The sequence below is a fragment of the Microtus pennsylvanicus genome, chromosome 4 (assembly GCF_037038515.1).
Source record: "Microtus pennsylvanicus isolate mMicPen1 chromosome 4, mMicPen1.hap1, whole genome shotgun sequence".
Taxonomy (NCBI): Eukaryota; Metazoa; Chordata; class Mammalia; order Rodentia; family Cricetidae; genus Microtus; species Microtus pennsylvanicus.
Window position 1 is genome coordinate 35,293,341 of NC_134582.1, and position 25,794 is coordinate 35,319,134.

General features: G+C 36.1%; 1 pseudogene; it reads right to left on the reverse strand.

Annotated features, from left to right (window-relative positions):
* The window catches only part of LOC142848969 (prefoldin subunit 5 pseudogene), a 60,042-nt pseudogene extending 35,799 nt beyond the window's left edge, over positions 1 to 24,243 (reverse strand).
* Positions 24,244 to 25,794: the final 1,551 nt, after the last annotated feature.

A 25,794-nucleotide genomic window follows, 5' to 3' on the forward strand; every position in this document is an offset into this window, starting at 1 on the left:
CTGTAGCTTCCTCCTTATCATTTCTGTCTTAACTTCAAAGCCATTTCCATTAGGAAGAAATTTTGACATTATATCCAATTAAGTAACTCATTTCTGCTTATCTTATACCATGTTTCTAGAGACTTATTTGTATCTTACATATGGCATATTACAGAGTAAGTATTCAATGATTCATAAGTTGTTCTAGCTTCCAAACATACATATTATGGAGAAGCCTTAATACATATATTTTCTATCTTTATTTTCTGTATTTATTTTTTATTTTTATACTTTTACCTGATCCATTGATATTTTTTAATCAGAAAAATACAATATCAATTGTCCATGTAGAAAATAAACTATCATTATCTATATAATTTTAGTGCCATCTCTGCGCCTTTTCACGGAAAAATTTTATTGACTGATATAAAACTCCCTTCTTAGCTTATTAAAATTTCACACAGGTTGTTTACAAAAATGACATTTATAAAACTAGGAAATAATTTTATGGATGCTTTGCTTATGAACACACTCTCACCCATGAGTACCTGTCCTGACAGCTTGCCACTTATTCAGGAATGCACCGCTAGCTGAATCAGCAGAACCCTTATGTGAGGGATAACATTGCCTTGGTAACATCTGAGATTTTTATGTTTTAGTTCTGATGTCTCACTATGTAGCCAGGGCTAGCCTTGAGCTCATGGTTCTCTTGCTTTCTGCTCTCATCTTGAGTTTATTAACGACATTATTTCCTTAGGAAAGATACTTTCTAAACCTCCCCAAAGAATACTTGATAGAAAACATACAGTTGGATAAATTTGAAGAGTGGACACACAATGAAGTGCTTCTCTGTCTTTGTGTGGATCACTTCTCTTGAACAGGGAAGACCCTTTGTATGGTGTTTCATATGATATTGTTGTGTGATAAGACTAGTAGATGTGAGAGAAGTGTTGAGTCTGCAAGTTTAATGGTTGACTCACCTGGAAAAGGAGTCTAAATGAGGGATTGCCTAAATTTAGTTTGGCCTGTAAGCCTGTCTATGAAAAAATTATTTTGGTTAATGAGAAGACTTGCCAACTGTGTGGGAGAACCTGCCAACAGTGGCACGGCATGTTAAACTGTATTAGAGCAGAGAAAGTGAGGTGAGAACTCATGTATATGCATGAATCCATGTTTACTCCTCTAGACTGTGAATGCAATATAACTAGCTGCTTCAAGTGCCTGACACTTTGACTTCCTCATAATGATGGATGGTAACCTGTAATTGTGAGCCAAATAAACGTTTCCTTCTTTCCTTCTTCATTATTTTTGTCAAGGTATTTTTATTAGAGAAACAGGAGACAAAATCAAGACAAGGGATTGCTCAAAGTTTATAGGGAATTTTTAAACGCGTGAGGAGTCTCAAGTGTTCAGCGTGAGGTTTGGGAAGTATAGAACAAATAGCAATATACCTTGAAGCATCTAATGTTAGCTATCTAATATGCCAGAGAAGCCCCTGAGTCACCACTCTTGAGAGTTTGTGTTGTGAGTGTGTGTGTCTACCAAACTAGTTTCTCTTTTGTATCTGTTACCATTTCCCTATAACTTTTCTACATTTTACCCTTTGTTCCACATCATACCACCTGCTTTCTTCTTGTTCACATTTATTGCAATCTTTCCATGTGTCTCTAGGACACATAGTGGGAGATGATAAAATGGAACACCGAGACATATTTATTAGTAAATATCCATAGGAGGGTTGCAAGCAGGGAGTGCCTTTGGAACATGCTCAAGTTTTTGGTAATGTGCCAGATGAAGTAATACACACCAGGTTTGAGAGAAGGATGTACTGAATAAACTTCCTTCTCTTTGATTAAAAATATAACCAAGGAAGTCTAGTAATTTTTTGAAATTTGATGTCTTGGTTCAGTCTCCCATTATTCCATGCCTTGCTTTGGATGCTTATGGCTCCTCTTTCTGTGTAACAGGATACAAATTTGTGGATACTTCATAATTTAAAATATTCATAAATATTCAATAAGGGTGGATTCTAAGCTAAAATATACAGTGAACGGATTCCTCATCTTCTCTAGAAATGACATCCCAAATACTTATGTCTGTAAATGGCAGATCCTTCAAAGAGTAGCCCAATTGTGATGCCTCATTGGCTAAAATAACATAGTTATAACTAGTAAGTTGGTCTTTTTAACCTTGAAGGAACACACTTACCCATTCATATATTTCTCCTATCTCTATTGTTTTTTAGGATGGTTTTATATGTAAAGAAATAAGAATCAATAGGAAATGAAAGATGGTCATTGTTTAAGAACTCTGGTTTCTCTTTCAGAAGACCCTGCTTGGATCCCCAGGACCCATATGATGGCTCAAAACCATGCGTAACTCCAATTATAGGGAATCTGATGCCCTTTTCTAAAGTCTATGGATACTGCATGCACACTGTACATAGACATACATACAGGCAAAACATTCAGACAACTAAAATAAATAAATGAAAAAAGAATCAATGAACATTATTCATGGAAGTAGCTAAATAAAAAAATATTTCTGCTTTGAAAAAAAAATTCTGCTTTGAAGGAAAACTAAAATATAAAAAGATATTTGTGAGCCAAGCAGAGTACACCCAAAGTCTTATATGGAAAACATACTAGGTTTCATATCCTTCCCATCAAATATATGCTAAAATCCAAAAACTGTTACTGCATATTGAAACACAATAACATATTTCACGTCTAATTTAAAGCTGTTACCCTCATTTACATTTCAAAGAAAGAGATTTCTGCCTTGTCAGTTTTTATCTGGATGATCAGCAGAATTATTAATACCCAAAATGAAATCCTCCATCAATTCCTAACCTCCAGACAGAGTTTTGGAAAGTTCTAGTGTTCTGAGCTAATTCGTTTGTGTTCTTATACTTATCAAACTAAATAATAAATAAGCAAACAAATAAATAATCCTCCAGGTAAGCAGAGAGGATATTTCCACCCTACAATGATATAATGTGCTACATTCAAAATTGCTTAACTGGGGAGACTTAGCAGCCAACAGAAAACAGAGGATGTAGCATTCTTGGGAGTATCAGTTATCTATTCTTGTTTATGTTGTTTTATTCACCAGGTTCTAATAGAACCTAGCAGTTTCGTCCATCTAGTACTGCTCACTTCAGAAGTCTCTATGATTCTTTTAACCTCCTTTACTTCCTGTTTGTTAAAGCACAGGTTATAAAAATAATGGCTCCTTAGCTCAAATACCTTCCCATTCTTTCATCAGAAAGTTAGTAAAGAAAGAAAAACACTTTTACCATTAAACTCTGTGTTGTTTGATCCCTGCCTGTTTTATGGCAATGATACATCTTCCCTAAACTTTCTGCATAAAAATAATGTTTGAAAGTAATCATGTGATGTATAAATGCAGTCACACCATAAAATAATCAAATGTCCCCATATGGAGACTAGTTCATGCACAGCTGCACAGTGTTAAAATTATACTGGTTTTTAGCTCCAAAATAATTATCCTTATCCATGTCTCTAAAATAAGGCAAAACCCAATATACCATTATGTACAAAAACCACCTGTAATGATTATTAAACACCTAAACATGCAAACTGATGAATCAAGGAAATATAGTAAATCACCATAATTGCTTGTTAATAATGGAGTATCAAGCCTATGATTTACAACCAGGTAAAATATCACAGATTTTGTGAATTTTATGTACCATCAGGACATTTCTCTTGACAGACAACCCCCTATGCTTCCACATCTGCAAGAAAGATATTTAGTAAATATTTTGACTGAGTTGAACGACATAATAAGGGACTTTCCATTCGTGTCATTAACTGTAGCATCGCTGTTTATGGTTAAATACTTTTCAAAACCCCTTGCATTGTCAAGTACTCAAAGAATGACAGCAATTTTAAAATGCTATTTAATTCAAATGGTAAAGCAAAAAAAAGCACATGGAATTGAAACAGGAATACTTGAGACTTCTCTGTAATCACTTTTCTGAAATACTAATAATTAAAAAAATATAAACTGGGCCACGTGCTGTTGTTTCCTCACACTTTCCATCAGAAATGGAAGCATGGGTTTCCATGGTTATTATAATATTAGTTTTTAAAAGCCAAGTCAAAACTTAGGTTGTATTTATGTGTACTTCAGTTCCATTTATAATAATAATTGTCCTCTTGATTTCTACAAGGGAATTGTTATTAACGCAATTCTGAAGAGCAGCAACCCAAAATGCTTTTGATAATGTTAGGACTGATACTTGCTATTTCCGGCAAAAAAAAAAAAGAAAAAAAAACACAAAACAACAACAACAACAAAAAAAAACTCCAATGTTACTTAATGACATTATAGAAATGTTTTGCTCAGCTAATCTTCCTACTAAGACTTTAGCTTTTGACAAATGTTTTTCAGTTATTTTTTAATCCCAAGGACTGTAAAAATCCCCATCTGCCACGTTTCTATTTTTGCATCCATTTAGATATAACAAAGAACGTGAATACATGCTTTGACCAGGCTCTTAGGGTGTGTAACCTACTTTTGTATAAAAGCTATATGTTCGATTGACGTCGAACAAACTTGGGGGCTAAAATATGTACACGGGAGCTTGAATTGCTAAGCGCAAATGCACATTACTTAAAACAACTAGTGAAACACCAAGACAGTTTGTGGACGACAGCTGATGGGGAACAAATTACAAAACACATGATCTCTGTAGCCTGTCCCAACCAAGTCTGAATAACACAGCCAGTTTCCTCTTTTATCGTGACTTAAGCACTTGACAACTCTCGCTCATACTAATATCAAAGAGAAGACAGGGCCTTAAGTGCCGCCAGACTTTGAACCATGCCCCACATTTATAGTCTGAAGCAAAGACCTCAAATACTAATATATTAGCAGAGGATAAGCAAAAAAATTTTAGGCACTGTGTAGGAGAGAATACCACAATCAAGAGTCTTTTAAGATATTTGAGTTAATTATATTTTTGATAACTAAAGTGGTTTAATAAAATAACTTCTCAAGAAATGTTTTGTAAATAATAGCCTGAACCATAGGCTTTCCAGGCAACCCTAAGTAAGTCTATTACATATTTATCTCAGAAGCTAGCACAAGCCCGCACTTATTCAACTAGTATAATAATGTTTTGAATTTGAATTTATTTATTTCTCAAGTTTCCTTATTTTTTATAATAGATTTATTTTGCTTTATTTGTGAGTGCTTTAACCTGCATATATGGATGTACCCTATCTGTGTGCTTGGTACCTACAGATTTCTGAAAAGGATATCATATACACTGGAACAGGAGCTATGGACAGTTGTGAGCCACCGTACAGCTGTTGGAAATTGAGTGCAGGTCCTCTGCAAAAGCACTAAGTGCTCTCAATGATTGAGTCAACTCTCCAAGCCCTGCAGATTCCTCTTACGTCTCTAATATGTTATGTTATTTGAGTATTCCAATTGTAATATTTATAAGAACATGGAAAAGAATCTCGAGATACCACACTACCTCAACAAAATGAACTTGTTTGAAGGCAATACAAAATAAAATCAGTGTAGAAAGAATTTGCAAGCTCATATTGATAATTCCATAGATATATTAGATATATATATATAAAGAATGCTCAAAGCTCAACCGTAAAATAACAATCAAATTAGGAAATAAGCCTGGTTTTAAACCATAAAGTAACAAAGGAAGTGCTTGAGATAATTGATGTGAATGCATGATCACACAAAACCAAAACAATTTGAAAGTAGGCAATAAATTTTGAAGACAGAAAATAATTTAATTTAATGGTAATTTGTTTGCTAGAGTAAGGCTTACATCAAAATTACTGTAATTACTTAAATTTATTTTAAAAATTAAAATGAAGGAGCATAGAAATTACAAATACAAAAGCCTTATTACATTTCATGAAAAATATAATCAAGTTCAAAATACAGGGATTTAAACTGATCCTTCATATATTTAGAAACACAAAGTTGGGTTATTAGAGTTGGAGATATCTCAGACTATGCTCTTCTTTCAGGAAGAACATAAAATACAAGGAGACAACAGTACAGTGGTAGCAAAGTTCTGAAAGGGAGAAAATAGGTCCCAACTGTATTATTGCAACTCACAATAAGAGCAAAGAGTGTCGGTTGTATCTATCCATTTTCTGTGTCCTTTACCAGAGAATTGCTGACACAAGGAATAGCACATTTGTGAGATTTTTCTAGAAACTGTGAGTCTTGTGGAAAATGGACAATGTAGGAAAGATAATTTGTGTGGCTGCTCAGAGTCAACAGAGGATTAACGCAAGCCAGCGTATAAGTCCAGCTCCCTTTTAACCTTCTGGAGGACATTTAAAACTATGGTCTACAGAGCTTCATTAGAAAGTCTCAGGAACACCAAGTTCTTTGGACTACAGCAGAATCCAAACCACTAACCCACCTCTCTCTGTTTTCTTTTTTTCCTGTGATTCTCTGAAATTAAGGCAAGAGTGAATTTGGTATCTACATTGCACTCTTTAAAATTCTAATTTTTAGAGGTAAATCTAGACAGAAGGTAAGTTTAGAGAAGGCAGAAAGCAGACCCTCAGAATAGAATTCTGGGATTAGATTCAAGAGCAAAGTTTTGGAAGAACTCTTAGTGACACAGTGTAGAAATGTGGTAAATCCTATTGTTTTGTAGCCCATAATTATTTAAAGATACAGTGGAAGGTAATGCAGGAGAAAGTAAGGCACTGGCTTATGTGGCAGCATCTGCGCATCACAAGATTAATTGCAAAATACCAGCAAGAGTCCAGGGTACGGTAAAGGGAATTTTCTTTCAGGGTCTCTTTTATAGTGTTTGAGGGTTTCATTCATGAAAACAATGTGCTTCATCAAATCTGTCCCCATTTCTTCCATCCAACTTCTCCCCAACTTTGTACCATTTTTCTCTCTGGAATTCATATTATCTTTGTGTGAAGTCACTAAGTTTACTGACTATTGCATTTCTGTCTACTTGTATAGGACCAGATGGTGTATACACAGCTGTATTATGGACAGCTTTACAGAGGTCATGTCCTTGGAGATCATTGACTCTCCTACAACTATCATCAATTGCCAATACCCTTCCAACTGTATGTGTGATGTCCTATGCACCTTCTTTTCCCAAGCTGAATTTTTATACTTTGTTCAGGTCTTGTGAATGCTGTTCAAGCCACTGTGGACATCCGTTCTATCGTACTCATCAAGTATTATTCATCAAATACTATTTTTCTGTAGATGTCCAATTTTTCACACATCAGAATGATCATCTAACACAAAATATTTGGTTTTAGAGAATATTGGAAATGTTTACTGTACTACAAATTGTTACATACTTACTAGCTTATATTTATATATATATACAGTATTTATATATATGCCAATTATATTTATATATATATATATACAGTATTTATATATATGCCAATTTTTGTTACTCATAAATCTGGGCATTACTTAGTTGGTTTCTAGCCCTTGTGGTCTCACAGGACCATTGCCAAGATACTGGCTTTGGCTTTGGATTCATCTCATTCTTTGGACACGGTAAACTCCAGTTCCATACTCATATAGTTGTTGGCAATATTTGTTGCTCTATGGCCTGTTAGTGAAATGACTTCAGTGTCTTGTTGGTTGATGCCAAGAGTTGCCCTCAATAATTGACCTATAAATTCATGACAGGAATGTTTGGATTTAGCTAGTCAAGTACTGGAGAAAACCTTATAGCAAGATGAGTTATGGACTATGATACAAAAGAAAGTATATTCTATTACCTTTGCCATAATCTACTAATTAGGAGCAAATATCAACTTCTGCCCTCAGTAGAATAGAAGGTGTTATGAAAAATTTTGTATGTCTAGAGCCTAGTATTTGGGGGAGACATCTTAAAGCCTATTGTCCTGGTAATGACCATTGAAGTTTATACTCAGTGATTTTAGTTATATGAACAGGAACTACCTGAAATGTTTTCATTTTCTAAACCCAAAGCTGGGAAGGAAGCATATTGATAAAAACTTTATAAGGTTCAGGAAGATGTGGATGTTGCTGAAGACTCCTTAGCATGAAAATTTTTCTCAAGGACATTCCCTCTTCACTAGAATAATTGAAGGTGTGCTGTAACAAAAGGGCTATGTCTCTACTAGTAGACTCCATATGACCCAGCTAGATTACTCCTTGCCATATGCACAAAAGACTCAACATTCTACTCTGCAAATACTTGCTCAGCCTTGTTTGTTGCTGTACTATTCACAATAATAAGGAAACAGAAATAACACTCCTTCAACTTATAAGTAGATAAATAAAATGTAGTACATATCATGACGGAATAATATTTGGCTGCAAAGAAAAATAAAACAATGGACTTTGTAAGCAAAAGCACAAAATTAGAAAAGATCATATTGTTTGAAGTAACTAAGAACTAGAAATTAAAAAGTCATGTATTTTCTCATCTGAGGCTTCTAGTATCGCATCTTCAGATATGAACACATGATGTGGGATTCCCCTCTGTATGCCGAGAATATGTTTTATTACCATTGTTTAATAAAGAAGTTCCTTTGGCCCATGGCAAGGCAGAATATAGGAAAACTAAACTGAATATAGGGAGAAGTCAGGCAGAGACCATGCAGCTACTAAAGAAGAAAGACGCCAGAACCTTACTGGTTGTTGTAATAAGGGCGGCGGCGGGGCTGTGTCCCCAAAACCCCAGCCGCTTGCCCGGCTAGCTTTACCTGAAATAATTACACGGACACTGTATTCATTTAATCACTGCTTGGCCCTTAGCTCTAGCCCTTACTGGCTAATTCTGATATCCCAATCAACCCATCTCTAACAATCTGTGAGCACCGGTCTTACCGGGAAGATTCTAGTTTAGAGCTTCATCGCGTGTGTCTGCCCAGGAGCCAGGAGCATGGCGTCTCTCCTGGGGCATCTGCTCTGGAGAGGAGAGCTGTCGAGTCTGACCTCACTTCCTCTTCCTCCCAGCGTTCTGTTCTGTTTACTCCTCCCACCTAAGGGTGGGCCTATCAAATGGGCCTAGCAGTTTCTTTATTGCTTAACCAATGAAATCAACAGATTGATATATGACACTCCCCCATCAACTGGTTAACAACAGCCTCATAGTGATACACAGATTAATAGAAATGGGTTAATTTAAGATATAAAGCTAGCTAGAACTATGCCTGAGCCATTTACCAAACAGTGTTGTTGGGAGCAGTGAGACCCTTGTTCCTGAATTTCTTGTAATCGCCTGATCTGAGTGCCTACAGCTGCTCTGAGCACGAGACCTTCTGGAGTTCCTGATGGCAGGAGAGTGGTTTCTGGTGAGTTTGGATGGTTTGGCTATCTCTATATAATCTGTCCCTGAAGACAATAAAAATAACTCAGATTTTATGATAGGAAGTGATAAGGGTCAGTGTTCCTTTAAACAGATGTCTATTAAACTCATGAGTATGGGAAAGTAAAAGAAAAGAGGCCAAATGTGATGTTTTTGTCTAGACAATAAATCATGAAAAAAAGGCATTCTTGGTGAATTCAAGGATGACCCGTTTCACTGTCTCTCTGTCTGTGTGTGTCTGTGTATTTTAACCTCCAGCCCCCTTGCCTGAAGCTCGCGAACTGAGTGCCAGCACACAGAGCGCAGACACGGGAGCGCAGTGAGAGGCAATTGGAGGTCCCCAGGGAGATATCAGAAACTAGGGAACTGGCACAGTGTTGTAATTAATACAGTTTTGTGTGATTATTTGGGTCTGGATGGCCGGGAAATGAAAGTGCAATCTCTGTTTACAAACACATATCCTAGAGTAACCGAAGAAACTGGGAAAACTAACAGGGAACTTTGCCATGGTGGAGGGCTAGGAGAGCAAAAGAGAGGGTGATGGCAGCATACAAGTGATAAGATAGGAGAAATGGAAAGGATGGGGAAGATTTAAAAAAAAAGGAGAGAGAAGGGTAAATTAACAGTAAGACTGTCTGGAAAAGTTATAATAAATCATACAATTAACTATCTACCTAAAAAAGCTATAATGGATATAAGTCTCTCTCTCTCTCTCTCTCTCTCTCTCTCTCTCTCTCTCTCTCTCTCTCTGTCTGTCTCTCCCTCCCTCCCTCTCTCCCTCCCTTGCTCTCTCTCTTTCTCTGTCTCTGTCTCTCTCTCTCTATGTAGAGTACAAATATATATTTTAAATGGAAAATTTTCCATCTGGGCTGGCAATTTTCCTCCAAGAGCCAAAGACCATCTAACAAAACCCACAGGAAACATAAGAAACCCTCCTTTGAATATTTGTTCAAGGTTGTGCTAATGACTCAAAAACATTATACACTATTTTCAATGCTTTTTGTTGCCTTTCAGATGTTAAGGTAGGTCTTTCTTGCTAAAAGCACCATGCATTTCAAACCCAAAGTCCAGAGGCCCCTGAACTGTAACTGATTTGAAAATTTCCTAACTGGGGACTAGCTTTTATAATACCAGAAAATATCATACAAATTTCCAACATCAAGAAGCAACCAACAATCCTATCCAGTTCTATGCCTGTAAGCCACAACAATAATCAGCTTGACACAATAAGAATGCAGTAGTTGCACAATATTTTGACAGTAACTACAGCTCTTGAATGAGTTGGACATATGACCAAGGCAGCAAATAAAATTATGTCTATGTACTAGAAACACAGATGACTACTAGGTGCTAGTGAAGTCAGGATCTTAGAAGACAAAACTACAACCACCACTTTACTAAACAAGCATAATCCCTAGTGACACTCCAAATTTGTCCTTATATTCACAGATAAGTACAGTCCCTACCCATCTTTAAGGAAACTTCTCTAGACAACAAATAGAGATCACTACAGAAAACCATAACCAATCAAAATGCAGAGTAATAAATCCCAGTCCAAATGTTACACAACTACAAAACATTCCTGCTCCTAAGGCTCAGGGATCATTGAAGAGGAGGTGGTGGAAAGGTTGTAGAGTCAGATGGTCAGAGAGACTGTATCTACTAGTAATGACAGAAACTACCCTCATAAAGTCTCATCAACATGACTACCTAAACAAAAACAGATTAAGAACAACAGTATGTATACTACATGGATAGATGAATGCTCAGGAAGTCTCAGTCCTACCCAAAGAACTACAGACAATTAAGAGATGCTGAACGTGGGAGAAGTAATCTTCCCTGGGGTAAAGCACATTAGCTGGTTATCCAAAACCAAATGATTATCCCTAAAAACCTACATATATAAACTTTATAAAGGCTTAAGCATGTTATATTTATGTATTTAAGAATATTATTATAAGTTCCAAATTAATATTATCCGTAGATCTCCAGAGAGTGTGAATGAGTGGGTCTCTAATTCTTGTGCTTTCTCTTGGGCTCTTTGCCTTCTATTTTTGTCTTTTCCAACTCCAATTCATAGTCTTTGTTTTTATTTTATTATAATAAAAGAATATATATGAATGTTAATATGTATACAAATATGCAAACAGCAATCAATAAAAAAGTGGCATGTAAGAGATCAACCAATGGTATATGGGGAAGGTTTGGAAAGAGGAATGGGAATGGGGAAATGATGTGCTTATAATCTCAAAAATAAAAGTAATAATTTTTATAAAAAAAAGAATATTGTTAGGTTGCTGTGTGGTGCCAGGAAATAACAAAAGCTACAGGTTAACATGTAGCAGGTAAAATCAAGCAGTTTTTTGCTTTCAAGAGCAGTAATGTATATGTTTGCATCTTATATTTACATAAGATTTATGTACTTATATGTATTCATTTATACACACACATATACGTATATACACAAATTAATAAAAAACATGTTTATGAGACAATTGTAGGCCAAATGTCTATATGTACTTTTGTTTTTATCCTATCTGGAAAATATCCATACATAAAAATTGGATTTATTTTTAAAGGATCATATGACATTTTGCAAGTTTTATGAGTCAAAACAGACTTAATCCAAAAGAGTAAATGGCATTTGGGAAATAACTATAAAACAAAATGCTAGTAATGGTTTTAAGCCAGCACTTCTTTGAAGTTTTATCAGGTCATGACCTTGAAAGAGCTGACTGAATTGCCAGATTCCTGCTGGTTGGTTGTTTTCATTTACATTGATTTTTAGTTGTTGTTGTTGTTTGTTTGTTTGCTTATTTTTTACACATATTCTCACCTTTTAATCACAGATGGCCTAGAAATCACTATGTAGATCAGACTGTCCTCCACCTCACAGGATTTATCTGCCTCTGCCTCCCACGTGCTGAGATTTAAAGGTATGTGCCACCATGCCCAACTCTCATGTTGTTTTCTGTAACACATCACCTTGGTTCTTCTTTGGGGCTATGTAGCACTCTGTGAACTGCAGATAGAAGGTTTTACCCCATATTTTCTGGGTTCCCAATGCACTAGAATATCCACAGAGAGCACAGAGGGCCAAGATTCATTAACAGAATAATTGATACAATAATGTCAAATGTATTTAAGGAAAGGCATGGTAACAAGATAGAATTTTTTAGAAGGATCAAGGAAACGTTCATGAATAGATGGCCTTTGAGCAAACCTAAATAAAATAAAGAAACCATGTCTCCTGGGCATTAGCCTGAGGGTAATCAGGGAGCACAGAGAGCAGACCAGCATGGCAAGGACATGGTCAGAAGCTGTTTGGGAAATAGGGTTGGACAAGAAGGAGAATCCACGTCCTTTGGGTAATTCTTCTGGAGATAAAAATCAAATAATACTTGCAATTTTTTGGCATATAGCAGTTCTGAGTTGAAAAGGCCAATTTTTGTTTTTATTTCATCAGGAACAAGTATGACATGGGAACTTTGAAATGTTAACTTGAGGTTTCATAAAAGTATAAACTGTTGGATTCAGTACCAAGGGGTGGTTCATGACAGCAACTTGCTAGTCTCAAGGTACAGCAGGTAGATGTGTGTCAGAATTATCTCCCCTCCAGGAATGCTGGAAAGTAGACCAATAAAGGGCACTACAGATTTGTTCTGACACATGAAAGCTGTATTCAATAGACTACAAGAGAGCTTTCATGTAGCCCCTGTGAGGTTTGACATAGTGGTTTTAATTTTTCATGGTGGCAAAATTAGAATTTCCTCTTATGATATCAACATGCCCCCAAGACAAAGAAAAACCAGTTCATGGGTCATATGTTAGCCAACAATTCACAACGTTTTCCTTTTTTCTAACAATTATAGTAGTATTGCTGTTTTTAAATGTCATGAAATTCACAAACGTCATGGTGCTTATCCCATGCTGACAAGAGTGCTGAAACATATTTAGAGACGAATAAACCCACACAATCAGTTACGGATGGCAGCAGTTTACTACCCAAACCATCCTAACCAAGAGAAATGGTTGCTCAAGTTATTTGCTTTGAATTACTTCACACGCATTGAGAGATAAATTTGAACATTTGGACATTCTTCATTGGTTTCATATGGATTATCAACACTGAATGTTAAAAAAGGAAAAAAAAAGAATACAGCAAGTAAAGGGAACCGGAATGTGGGATTTAAGGGCCAGCATATGATGTGGGAGTGTCATATATCAATCTGTTGATTTCATTCGTTAAGCAATAAAGAAACTGCTAGGCCCATTGGATAGGCCCACCCTTAGGTGGGTGGAGTAAACAGAACAGAATGCCGGGAGAAAGAGGAAGTGAGGTCAGACTCCACAGCTCTCCTCTCCAGAGCAGACGCTAGAGAGAGACGCCATGCTACCTGCTCCAGGGAAGACGCACGCTATGAAGCTCCGACCCAGGATGGACTTAGGCTAGAATCTTCCCGGTAAGCGCACCTAGGGGCGCTACACAGATGATTAGAAATGGGCCAGAGCAGTGTTTAAAAGAATACAGTGTCCGTGTAATTATTTGGGGCATAAGCTAGCCGGGCAGGGCAGGCGGCTGGGGTGTTTGTGGACGCAGCCCCGCCGCCGCTCCATATTACTACAAGCATACACATCTGGATTGGACTCCAAACCAGCCAGGCTCTGTGCTTAAAAGAACGGGCATTCAGCCTTGTGGTGGCACAGGCCATTAATCCCAGAACTCAAAAGGCAGAGGCAGAAGTATCTCTGTGATCTCGAGGCCAGTCTGACCTACACAGTGTGTACTTCTAGACAGCCAGGGATATGTAGAAAGACATTGTCTCCAAAAGTAGAAATATAAAAAAATAAATAAGTAAAGACAGGCATTCAGCAAATACTGCTGAATGAGTGAACACATGAGCCAATGCTTCCTTGTCCCAATTGTGAGTCAAATCCCACAGTCACTCAATTTTCAGAGCAACCTGGTGAGATAAATATTAGTTTTCATATTTTTGGGTGTTTGTTGCTACTCTCATTACAATGATACTCAAAGTACTGTGTTGTAACATTAGAATACAGAGCTACATAAAACTCAACTACTAAAAGTTGTTGTATAATACTATTAGTTTTCTTTAGGTGGCAGGGAAACAGTCCTGAAAACCTATGGAAAATAGCATTAAATAAATTCAGCAAGTAATATGTGGTAATGTGTGTATGTGTGCAAGTACAAATATGTGTGTAATAACAAATGATGCAAAAGAAGCCCATGAATTTAAAAGAGATCAAGGAGAAGAATATGGATAGTGGAAAGAGAAGGGATAAATATAATTAAAATAAAAATCTCAAAAGAATAAGATATAAAATCTGTGATTCTGAATCAACAAAAGGATTTTAATATTATCACCTTTGCTGCAATGGATTAGTTGTTTATGAGTAAGTTAACAACGTGATATAAAATTTAAACATGATTCTCCTGTTTCTTTAAATTAAAGGAATAATCCAACAAAATTTTTATCTTGAAATAAACATGTAAGAAAAAATAATAACAAGAATCCATTATATAAAGCATTAATGATATTACTGCTTCTATTGACCAACTCTTTTTTTTTTGATTTTTCAAGACAGGGTTTCTCTGTAGCTTTGGTGCCTGTCCCAGAACTAGCTCTTGTAGACCAAGCTGGCCTCAAACTCCTAGAGATCTGCCTGCCTCTGCCTCCCAAGTGCTGGGATTACCACCACCCGGCTTGACCAACTCTTAATAAGGTTATAGGAATTATATCAAGAAGAAACCAACAGGATGGTGATTTTTTATATAAAGACAATATATTATATATCAAAATCAAGTTTTGAAATACATAACTCCTTACCCTAAAAATGTAAACTGTATTTTTGCATCATTGTCATTGGTCTGGCAAAACTTATCACATTTTAAGCTGTTTGAATGGGGGCTACTCTACCAATATCTCAAACTTTTGACATTAAAATAATGAAGTGTTTCTATATAACACTACAATATAAATTGGATATACAATCTAAAATTATGAGAGTCTTTTATCTCATAGCTACTACAGCTGTTGTGGTACGTCATGGTTAGGAGGGTCACTCCTTTGGAATAAGTCAATGAAAGTCATGTGGATTCATTAAAAAAAATTCTGCTTCCCAAGGACACCTAATTTTTGCAATGAAGTTCAGGCAAATCAGCTTAGATCTGTCACTCCTTTCAGGCTAAGAGCTCCAAGATGCCCCACTGGTATCAGCATATACAACATCAGCATATACAAAGGCTACTCAAACATGTGCTTATTACTCACTGACATGTTAATGGTTCTAGCTATGCTCACTAGGGTGAGGTATTTTCTGTGCAGAATTTATAGCTTGGGTTCCTAGACGAGGCCTTGGCAACATTTTTCAATATTGTCACTTAGTCTTTGGCTGACATGTCTGTATCTTTTGCTATTATATCTTTAATACATCAGCAGGTTTTTGCCAACCCTGTAATTCCAAACGTGATAAAAAAAAAGTTCTAACTTTGATGGAGCATCTGTGTTCTAATTCACTATATAATAAAAATACTTAGCTTTGAAAGGAGTCATGGACATCTTTACAGATTACATTATAGCAGATATATTTATAAGCTATATTAGACAATCAACAATGAGTAACGTTTTCAGTTTTTAAGTCCAATCTGTGTAATTGAAACTCTTTGTGCTTATCTTAATTATCTTGTTACTAGTGTGTTATGAATAAAAACTTGAACAGAGGATTGTAAGGGTAATGACTGAAAATTCAACAACAAATTCACACTTACATAGCAAGTATTAGAATCTCCATAAACTGTCCTAAGTCAGAAATTGTGTCACTACATCTGTGTAACAAAAATACTTCACCAAATACATGGATATATTTATAACATTGTACATGCGTGTAAATACACCCATGTGTGCAGGTGTACAAATGTGTGGTTCACACCCAGAAACCAGGTATCACCACTTCAAGAGTCTTTGCAGCACTGTGCTCACAGGTGTCTGTCTTGATCCCGGATTTTTCCTTGAGTGTGGTGACTGAAACTCAGAACCCTGTGTTTATGTGGCAAGCATTTACAGACTGCATCAACTCTCCGGCCTTGTGTTTACATCTTTTGTCATGCTGTTGAGCCAGTGATTATATCACAATAGTTTGCAGTCAGGTTGATGACACTTTATCACTGTAGTTTCTGACATTACTAGGAGACCCAATTTCACAGCAAACTCCCTGGTTCTCTGGCTATTAAGACCTCCTCACCCATTCAGCAATGACTCCTGAATCTTAGATGAGTGGGTTGTATTATAGATGTATTCAGACAACAAAATAGACATGCTATCATGGATGGGGATAGCCCAAGTGGCCTCAACCCTACTTAAAGAATTACAGGGAACTAAAGAATACGGAGAGAAAGAATCTTCCCTGGGGAAGAACACACTAATTGGTTATTCAATACCAAATGATCAGCCCTGAAAACATATATACAAATAACATTATACAGACTGAGCAGGTTGTATTTATGTATTTAAGAATACATGCATTTACACGCACACACACACGAAGCAACAATGAAAAAAGAGGCCAAGTATTTGAAAGGAACAAGTACAGGTATAAGGGAGAGTTTGGTGGTAAGAAGGGATGGGTAAAATGGCATTCTTAAATTACAGTCTCAAAAAAGAAATAAATTTAAAAGAGAAAATATGTACTCTGAGGTTTGATACCAGTTATAAAAAAACACACAGCTAAGTGGCTCTCTTGACCCACATCACAATAAAATTACGAAGAACACATTTTTACATTTCTACCATTTCCTGTTCTTAGATTTAATATTTAGTTCTTCCTTATTCAGAAATCCTAAAGAGCAATTTCTATCCAATCATTAGGATTATTTCATATGCCCTTGTTCATAATTAAATATTTGGTGGGAAACAGCAGCTGCTGATGAATTATGATTATAGTAAATCATGTTTATAATGGATATTGATTTTTCCCAGTACTCTGAAGAGTTGTTTAAATACTTATAAGAGCCAAACAATATTTTTAAATTATGGTAAATATATTTAAGACATAATACAGCTTTCCTGACACCCTTCCTTGGAACAGATTTATTTTTAAATATTTCATATCTACTATGAGAGTATTATTTATTATCTCTGAAAGAATACTTCATTTGGAAGAAAGCATGTTATTCAAAAATACATTAAACCACTAGCTTAATTTCATAGAATAACTTTTTAAAAATAGACTCATACATACAATCAAGGAAGATTTAAAAAAATTAACAAACATATCAAAATCAATCATTTATTATGTAATAAATTATGTATTATAAATATATAGACCTATGTATCATTATTTCTTTTAAGGGAAAAAAGAATAACAATGCACAGTTGTTTCTTATTGGATTATTTTTCTACAATATCATTATCATGACAGGGCAGAGTGGCCAGTTTCATATCTTATGATATTTAAAAATCCCTGGTCTTGTCTATCAGCTGTTTCCAAATGGAACTCTCATGTTGGCTAATATGGACAAGCTGCAGGAACCTAGTAACAGAGAGTTGATAGGGAACTGCTGTGCTGACATCTCTGTAAGGGCGGTAGAGCCTCACCCATATGCTTCCGTTAATTTGAAGTATTAAGCCTGGTTGTTGATTCAGTAGCTTATAGCAGCCCCCACACTGTGGAGTCAACTATAAGTTTATATGTCAGTACTGGCTGCACACTTGCCTTTCACAAACTTAGGTAGTTCTTCCATTAAGAAAGCCACATACTTTCATTTCCCCTTATTCTAAATACCTCGATTTACCCATAGCAGTGTGCTTCTGTCATATGACCAGTGTCCTACAGCATAAGAAAAGACAGAAATATCAACAGGACTCACGGGTTCTGTTGCTAAATATTAATATAATTTGCTTATAAACATAAACATAAGAAACACATTTCCCTGTTTTCTCTCTTAATCATCTCTTCTGTATTGATTTATTTTTATATACTATTTTTACATGTAGGTGTGTATGTCTGTGAGTGTGTGTGTGTGCGTGTGTGTTTGTACATGTGTGCATGTTGGTGTGTTCATGCCAGAATATAAGTGTGGAGATTTGAGAACAGTGTGCAAGAGTTGGTTCTCTCATTCCACAAAGGGTTTGGAGGATAAAACTCAGGTTGTCAGGCTTGCACAACTCAACCATGTTATCAACCCATCATTTTCTTTCTTTTTAATTAACACATAATTGTGTATACTTATGCTTTGCCATGTAATGCTTCAGTGATTGTGTGTGTGTGTGTGTAAAATTTGATATTTAGATGACCCATCCCCTCACTCTTTCTATTCTCTCAACATTTCTGTTTCTCAAATGCCACCCATTAATCTTTATTAAACACACAAAAGATATGATAACACTAATTTATCTTGGAAAGGTAGCTAATTCTAAATTATTTAATTGAAAGTGAGGAAACAGGACCCATCTATGGATAAATGAAATAAGTAGTTTAAAGGAGAAAACATGAGAAAGACTTAATTCATAAACGTGGTAAAAATCCTTTCTCCTAATTGACCGTGTTCATTGTTCTCTCACACAGTGATGGGCAGCCAAAGAATACAAGTTACCATGACAATGATTGTTTCTGCTTTCCCTTTCTTAGTTGCCCATGTTACACTTATTCTTAGGAATTTTTTCATTTCGTGAAAAAAGCCGATGGCTCAGTGCATTAAATTCAGAGTGCAATCTGGGTACTCTGATAGGGAACCCTGGTGTGTCAGACATATGTTACAACAAAGCAAGGTGTGCTTCTTTGAGAGAATTGTTAATTTTTGTCATAAAGTGCCTTGTTAATTGTCCCCTAACTAAAAATGTGTGCATGTATATATTTATGCTTAATTTGTTGATTTTTTTCCTGCATGCCGTGTTGTGAAGTCTTCCATTGTGACATTAAGTAATAATAGTAACTAGCATCATCGTGAATCTTAAAACTTATAATTGATATGTAATGCTCAAACAACTTGGAACCTCTTTACAAAGGTAGAGCTTGAACTTTTATAATAACAATTTTCAAATATTATTGGGATTTTTTCTTTGAAATGCCTTAAGCTTTAAAATTAACATAGAAATGGCTATCCTTTAAGAAACATTTAATTTGTATTTACTTATTTATTGGTTTTTCTAGACAAGGTTTGTTTATAGCTTTGGACCCTCACTTTGTAGACAAACCCGGCCTCGAACTCACAGAGATCTGCCTGTCTCTGCTTCCGGAGTGCTGGGATTAAAGGCGTGCACCACCACTTCCCAGCTTAGTTATTTTACCAAAGAGAACTATGTCAGTATATGCAGTGGGTGAAATTTTTGCTTCTTGCTTGTGCTCCTTAAGTGAGGCATAAGAAAATGCCCATAGTATCTGTCAGGGCTGTTATTAATTCTTTTAAATCACAGCAGTAAAGTCTATAGTTTTCACTACTATTAACAGGATCTCTTAAATGATAATTCTCATTATGCATGATACTTTAGCTATTTTTCTGTTTTATGGAATAGTGATTGCTTCTTAAAACTTTTTATTAATCAATTTTATTTATTTATATTGTTATTTTACATCCCAACCATACTTTTCCCTCTCTCCTTTCCTCCCCTCTGCCACCCCCTTTCACTCCTCCTCCATTTCTGTTCAGAAGTGGCATATCAAGTTGAGGAAGGACTAAGCTTTTCCCCTTGTATTAAGGTTTAGCAAGGTAACCAGTAATTAAAAATAGAATTCCAAAACCCAGCCAAAACCTTAGGGACAGGTGCTGCTCTCACTCTTAGGAGTTCCACAGGTAGAACAAGCTACACAGCTGTCACATACATGTAGAGGGCCTTTGTTGGTCCCATGCAGGCTCCATGATTTTCGGTTCTGCTACAGTTGCTAATGTTCAACCAATTACAACCAAAAACTTTGGAAGAGACTATATAAAAGTTTATTGTAAACTATTTTTAAAGGATTTTGTAGAATAAAAAGGGAACAAGTCAACTGGAACTTAGAACTCCAGATTTATGTTTCTCCTCTTTGGCTAGTTATCTCTAAATGACTAATAGTGTGATTGTCAATTTATCCTACAGCATCAGTTGATGCCAATGTGTAACTACAGACATATACAATGAAAATTGAGAGGTTTAATTAAGTTCATTCTCCCCTAGGGAGAAATTATTATTATTATTATTATTATTATTATTATTATTATTCCCAGATTCTTCCCTCCTTCAGTAACAATTTTTGTTTTCCCACATATTTTTGTGGTATTTTTGTTTTCCATCTTAGAGACCTTTAGACTTTGATAGCAGTCATCTGGAAGGCTGAAACCCTACAAAGTGACACAGACACTTTTGTCAGCCTAACCTCCTGTCTCTACACTCTAAGTCCTAGAGATCTTCACTGGAGGCCTCCACGCATTGCAAAGTTAACTCAACAGCTTACCTCTACCAATATGACAGTGGGATGCAGCATATTGGGGCACCATTTCTTTATGGAATTTACTCGCTTTAAATTACATGTATCTTCTTAAGTTCATTGCTTCCCAGTTTAAAATTTCTATGAGATGTTAGCCTAAGTCAGAATGGGATATAATTTTTAACCATCTGAGGAGTCTTTAGAATATGTCATCATTTTAATAATAAATAAAATGACCCTTCAGAGGGCCGTCTAGCTGAGGCTTAGAATATCTAGAAAATGGAGAAGTATTTAAAAAATAATGTCTAACTAGTAGTTTGAAAATTCAGAAAATTGAATTAACATATATCCTATAGGACCACAGTGAAATAGAACTTAAAATCAGCAATAAATGAGTCTCTAGTAATTGCACAAATTCATGGAGATTATAAGACATATAAAACCTTCCTTTACTTAAATATAGTGAAAATGTGACACATTGAAATCTCTGGGAAACATTAAAAGCAGTCCCAGTAGGGAGATTTATAACTCTAAGCACTTACTTTAAAAAAAAAAAAGAATGCAAATAAATGACTTAATGATGCTCCTAAAGAATCCAATTAAACAACAAACTACACCCAAATCTAGTGGATGGGAAGAAATGATAACAATTGCTGTACAACGAAACAGAAACAAATAAAACACTGCAAGAAGGAATCAATAAATTTAAGATACGTTTTTTTTTTTTTTTTAGAAAATAAGCAAGATCATCAGATCCTTGGTACAGTTAATCAAAAGAAAAAAGAGATAACTCATACCAACAGAAACAGAGATGAACAGGGAAGCCTTGCAACAGGTAGCAAAACATTCAGAATATTATAACTGCGTTTCTAATTTGGTTAACAGCACCTCCTATTCATGCATCAGAAAAACAACTTTTTTTGTTGAACCCTGCTTCATGTAGAGAAGGCAGCTAGCTTCTGTAAGCGCTTTCCACCCACTGTTGACATCTTCAGATCCCCTCTTCCCTTCCTTGTGTTGAATGAGTTTCTTGCAATGCATTCTTGTATCATCAGGAACTACCACTTTACTTAAAGTTCTATTTAAATCCCTCATTTACACTTTTTATTATCACCTGTAAAGACGCTCATTGTTTAAAATTAAAACCGTCAAGTACTTCCAGTGTCGTTGTACTTAAAGTAGAAAGTAAAAATTTGGTGTTTTCAGTCAAGAGGAAGTTTCTTGAAGTAACCATGAGTCAGGAGACCTCGGTCCCAGGCAGACTTTCCATTTAAGATGGAAGCATCCTTAGGATTTAACTGCCTTTAAGGACTCCATTTCCACTCCTTCCTGATGAATCAACTCTTACCTTTATTTAAAAAAAAGGACTTTGCTTTTCCTGTTTGTTTATATTGTGCCCTGGTCTTCCAAGGGGAAAAAAAGGATTTCAAGCATGCAAATATAAATAAGATAATGTTTGAGCTTGAATAGCAGGGTGTTTTGTTTTTGTTTGTTTTGGTTGGATTTGTTTTACTGAATAAGTACTGCAAGATTATAAACAACATAGATTAATTTATCATTGTAACATATATGTTTAAATTTTCAGCATTGAATAAGTAAAACTATTTTAATTAAATTTCCTGTCTTCAGTTGGATGATGCCTTCAAAAGCTGTTATCCTGGTTATTCATGACTAGAGTTGTGTAGGGATTAAATGATGTTATTATAATACTTGGCCTCTTATATTGTTTTATTGAAAAACTCTTTCCTGTTGCTAAAATCAGACATTATCAGTGTCCCATGTGATGCTGGTCTACATGAGTCTTTATATACAAATTGTCTCTGACTCTCTGTCCTATTACTTTGTAACTAACTGGAGAAAACTGAGAAACATGCTTGATGGAAGTCACATATCTAAACTTGTTATGTCTGAGATTGCTGTGTCTCCTGTATTGATGTCCACAGCACATCGTTTGTCTTCTCCTTTAAGAGAATTACCTTCTCCCACTTTAGTATCATGCTCACATTACATCAGGTCATGCCATTGCCTGTGTTTAATATTCCTTAAATCTGTTCTGTGCTAATCATTCCCTATGCTGCCATCTTAGGGTAGTGCTTAATTCGATCTTTCACAAGCCACTGTAACAGCTTCTAGGATGTTCAGTTTCAAACTCCTGTGCCTAGGTGAGGCGCCTATTTAACTTATCTAAACCTGGCCACCAAGTTCTGCCAGTGTCCTGCAGTCCCTACCTGCTATAGGGTATGGCTAACATACTCCACTGTCTACCCCCGAACTCTCCAACTCAGGGACTGGACTGCCCTTCACCCAGAACCTCTTTCCTATACAATCCAGACATTTTGGTTACTCTCATGCCTCTTGTACCTTTGACCTCTTGGCTGCTGCACCTCTCTCCCTTCTCTCTTCCCTTCCCCTTTCCCCACATGGCCCAGCTCAGCCTGGTCATGTTCACTCTGGACTCTCCCAGATGTCCCTGCCTCTGACTCTGCTCTCCCACATGTCTGCAATAAGCTTTCTCCTACACCATACCTAGGAGCAGTCAAGTCCTTTCCTTTTTATTTTTTCATCCACCAAATGCCCTCCTCTATTAATGCAAGCACAAACACATTTCTTTCTAGAACCCTGATTACTTGCTATTTTTCATTGGATCAGCAGCTCTCTGAATCCAAAGGACATCATTTAAAATATCCTGTATCATCCACAATCTTCTTCAAAAATTGTTTTGTCCTATTTTAAATTCAAAATTTATGTTACGTATATTTTCTCTACCAATATTCCAAAAAGAATTCATATTGAGGTAAAAATATTAATTAATAGCTTTTAGAAATATTAACATCACTGTCAGGTTTGTTAATTTCCCCCTTTGTACACAAGGTCATTGAGGAAATGAACTGAATTTTGATCAAAATCTTATCTTTTGTCATCTACTATAATCAACACATTCTCAGGTACATAATTATCCCATGTAATATATATCCATGTGTAGGATTTTCAAATACAATGAAGATATATAAATTATATATACACATATATATGTATATATACACATATAGATAAGTATTAAACCAAATGCTGTGCCCCTAAAGATTTCTGGGACATAGGTTGCTGTTGCGATTCTTTCATATAGTGTAAGTAACTTATAGTATGCTGAGATGGAAGTTAGGGAAATTTTCTCAGTCATTCACTGTGGCTTGGAAAATTCAGTTTTACTTGAACCTCCTATACCTCACTTGACCATGGCTTTTGTAGTCATAAGCCAATCACTCTGAGTTACCACTATGAAGTGCTAACTCTAACATATGAGGCACAGGTCAAGCACACTTCACCCGTTCACCCGTCACAAGGACCTTGGAGCTATCAACTCTGTTTTGCAGATTTAGCAGTTCAAACTTCAGGAGGTGAGGAGCATATGCCCAGTCTTGAAGTTTCCGGAAGCATGGAACAGCGTTGAGAGCAGAAAGGCTAGATCCACAGCCAGTGTTCCCTTCCACTGCACCCATCTATCATTCACAACCAGCCACTGACCTCACTCATCGCAAGAAGTCTGCAAGCCAAGAGCCAAACCAAGCTAAAGCCTTAATCCATGTTGCATTGGCTGCCAAATAAAGCACCTGAAAAGCACATGAAGTACGTTTTTCATTACTCATCAATATTATGCAAATTTTGCAGAATTTTTATTGCAAATGCACATGCATACACACATATGCATAGTTGTGTTTACAGTTTGTGTTTTGTGTTATTATTTGTGTAATTTTACTTATTAAATGACCTATTTAGACTTCCATGCACTGCTGCTAGGAAGGACTGAAGCAGGACTCGCGCCCAGGCCTAGAAATGACCACTATGCTGTTTCTGTAAAGTGTTTGTGAGCTTTTCTCTCCCGATTTTCTTATGTATGTTGCTTGTAGGTCGCTCCTTAAAACCCGAAAGCTAATTATCATTTAGACTTACCCATAGTGTCAGAAAAGAAAGGGAAAGAATCAAGGGATGGGATTCACTAGGAGTCTTTCCTAACATATATGGTTGCCCTGTGGCAGAGTTAGCTCACTGCATAGCTGTGGCAGCTCATTCGTCAGTCACTTTCTTTCACAAGTTTGTCTCTTCCCTTATACACTGAGTTTGCTGCAATAGAAATAAACCATGGTGGTGTGTACAGCTCGGCAGTCTGTTAAGCCGTACTGTGAAAGGTGATGTTTTCTTCCTGAAGCCGTACAGTGCATTTGAATTCTATGACAGATTTTATTATCTTTATTCACGTTCTCTAAGTCTGAGGATTTAAAACTCCATCTTGCTACCCAACAGTAATTCCGTACAAAGTTCCTATTGCTCTCCTTCTTGAAAGTTGAGATAATTTACAACGTTGAATTACAATGATGAATGATCTAATGCCCATCTGATAGTTTAGGGTTATTATTGTACATAATTATGCCTTTGTGTGTACGTTTGTGCGTATGTCTCTATGTGTGTCGGTCTGTCTGTCTTTGTGTGTGTATGTGTGTTTGTCTGTCAATCAATATGTATTGTCAATCAATACGTATGTGCATGGGGGTCTGTCTCTGTGCCTGTCTTTGTGGGTGTTTGTCTGTCTGTCATTGTGCGCGCGTGTGTGTGTTTACACACGTAGACATTCATGATTCTAAGAGGCTGTTCTGTTGGAACTGCAAATGCTTGTTTGTTAAGAAAATTATCACTAAGCCCCAATGCCCCAAGGGTGTGTACTAAAATGACTGGCTTTACAATTCTGTGATGAGGTATTTTCATTTAATAAAATTTACAATTGGAGATTGAATTAGCCTCGTAATGTTTCTTAATGATATTGACTGCTAGCAATATTCAGAATAGCATTTCTCTCAGAATCGCCTGCATTCTTTCTGTCCAAGTCACTGTCAGAGACAAATGACCATTATTTGATGCATTAGAAAAATTCTTGATATTGAAATTTGAATACCTCTATTGAGATAGTAAAATATCTCCAAATTCAGTGTCATATGCAATACCAATGACACTGTTTGTGCTTTTCATCCCATAAACATTGGGATACAAAACACCTC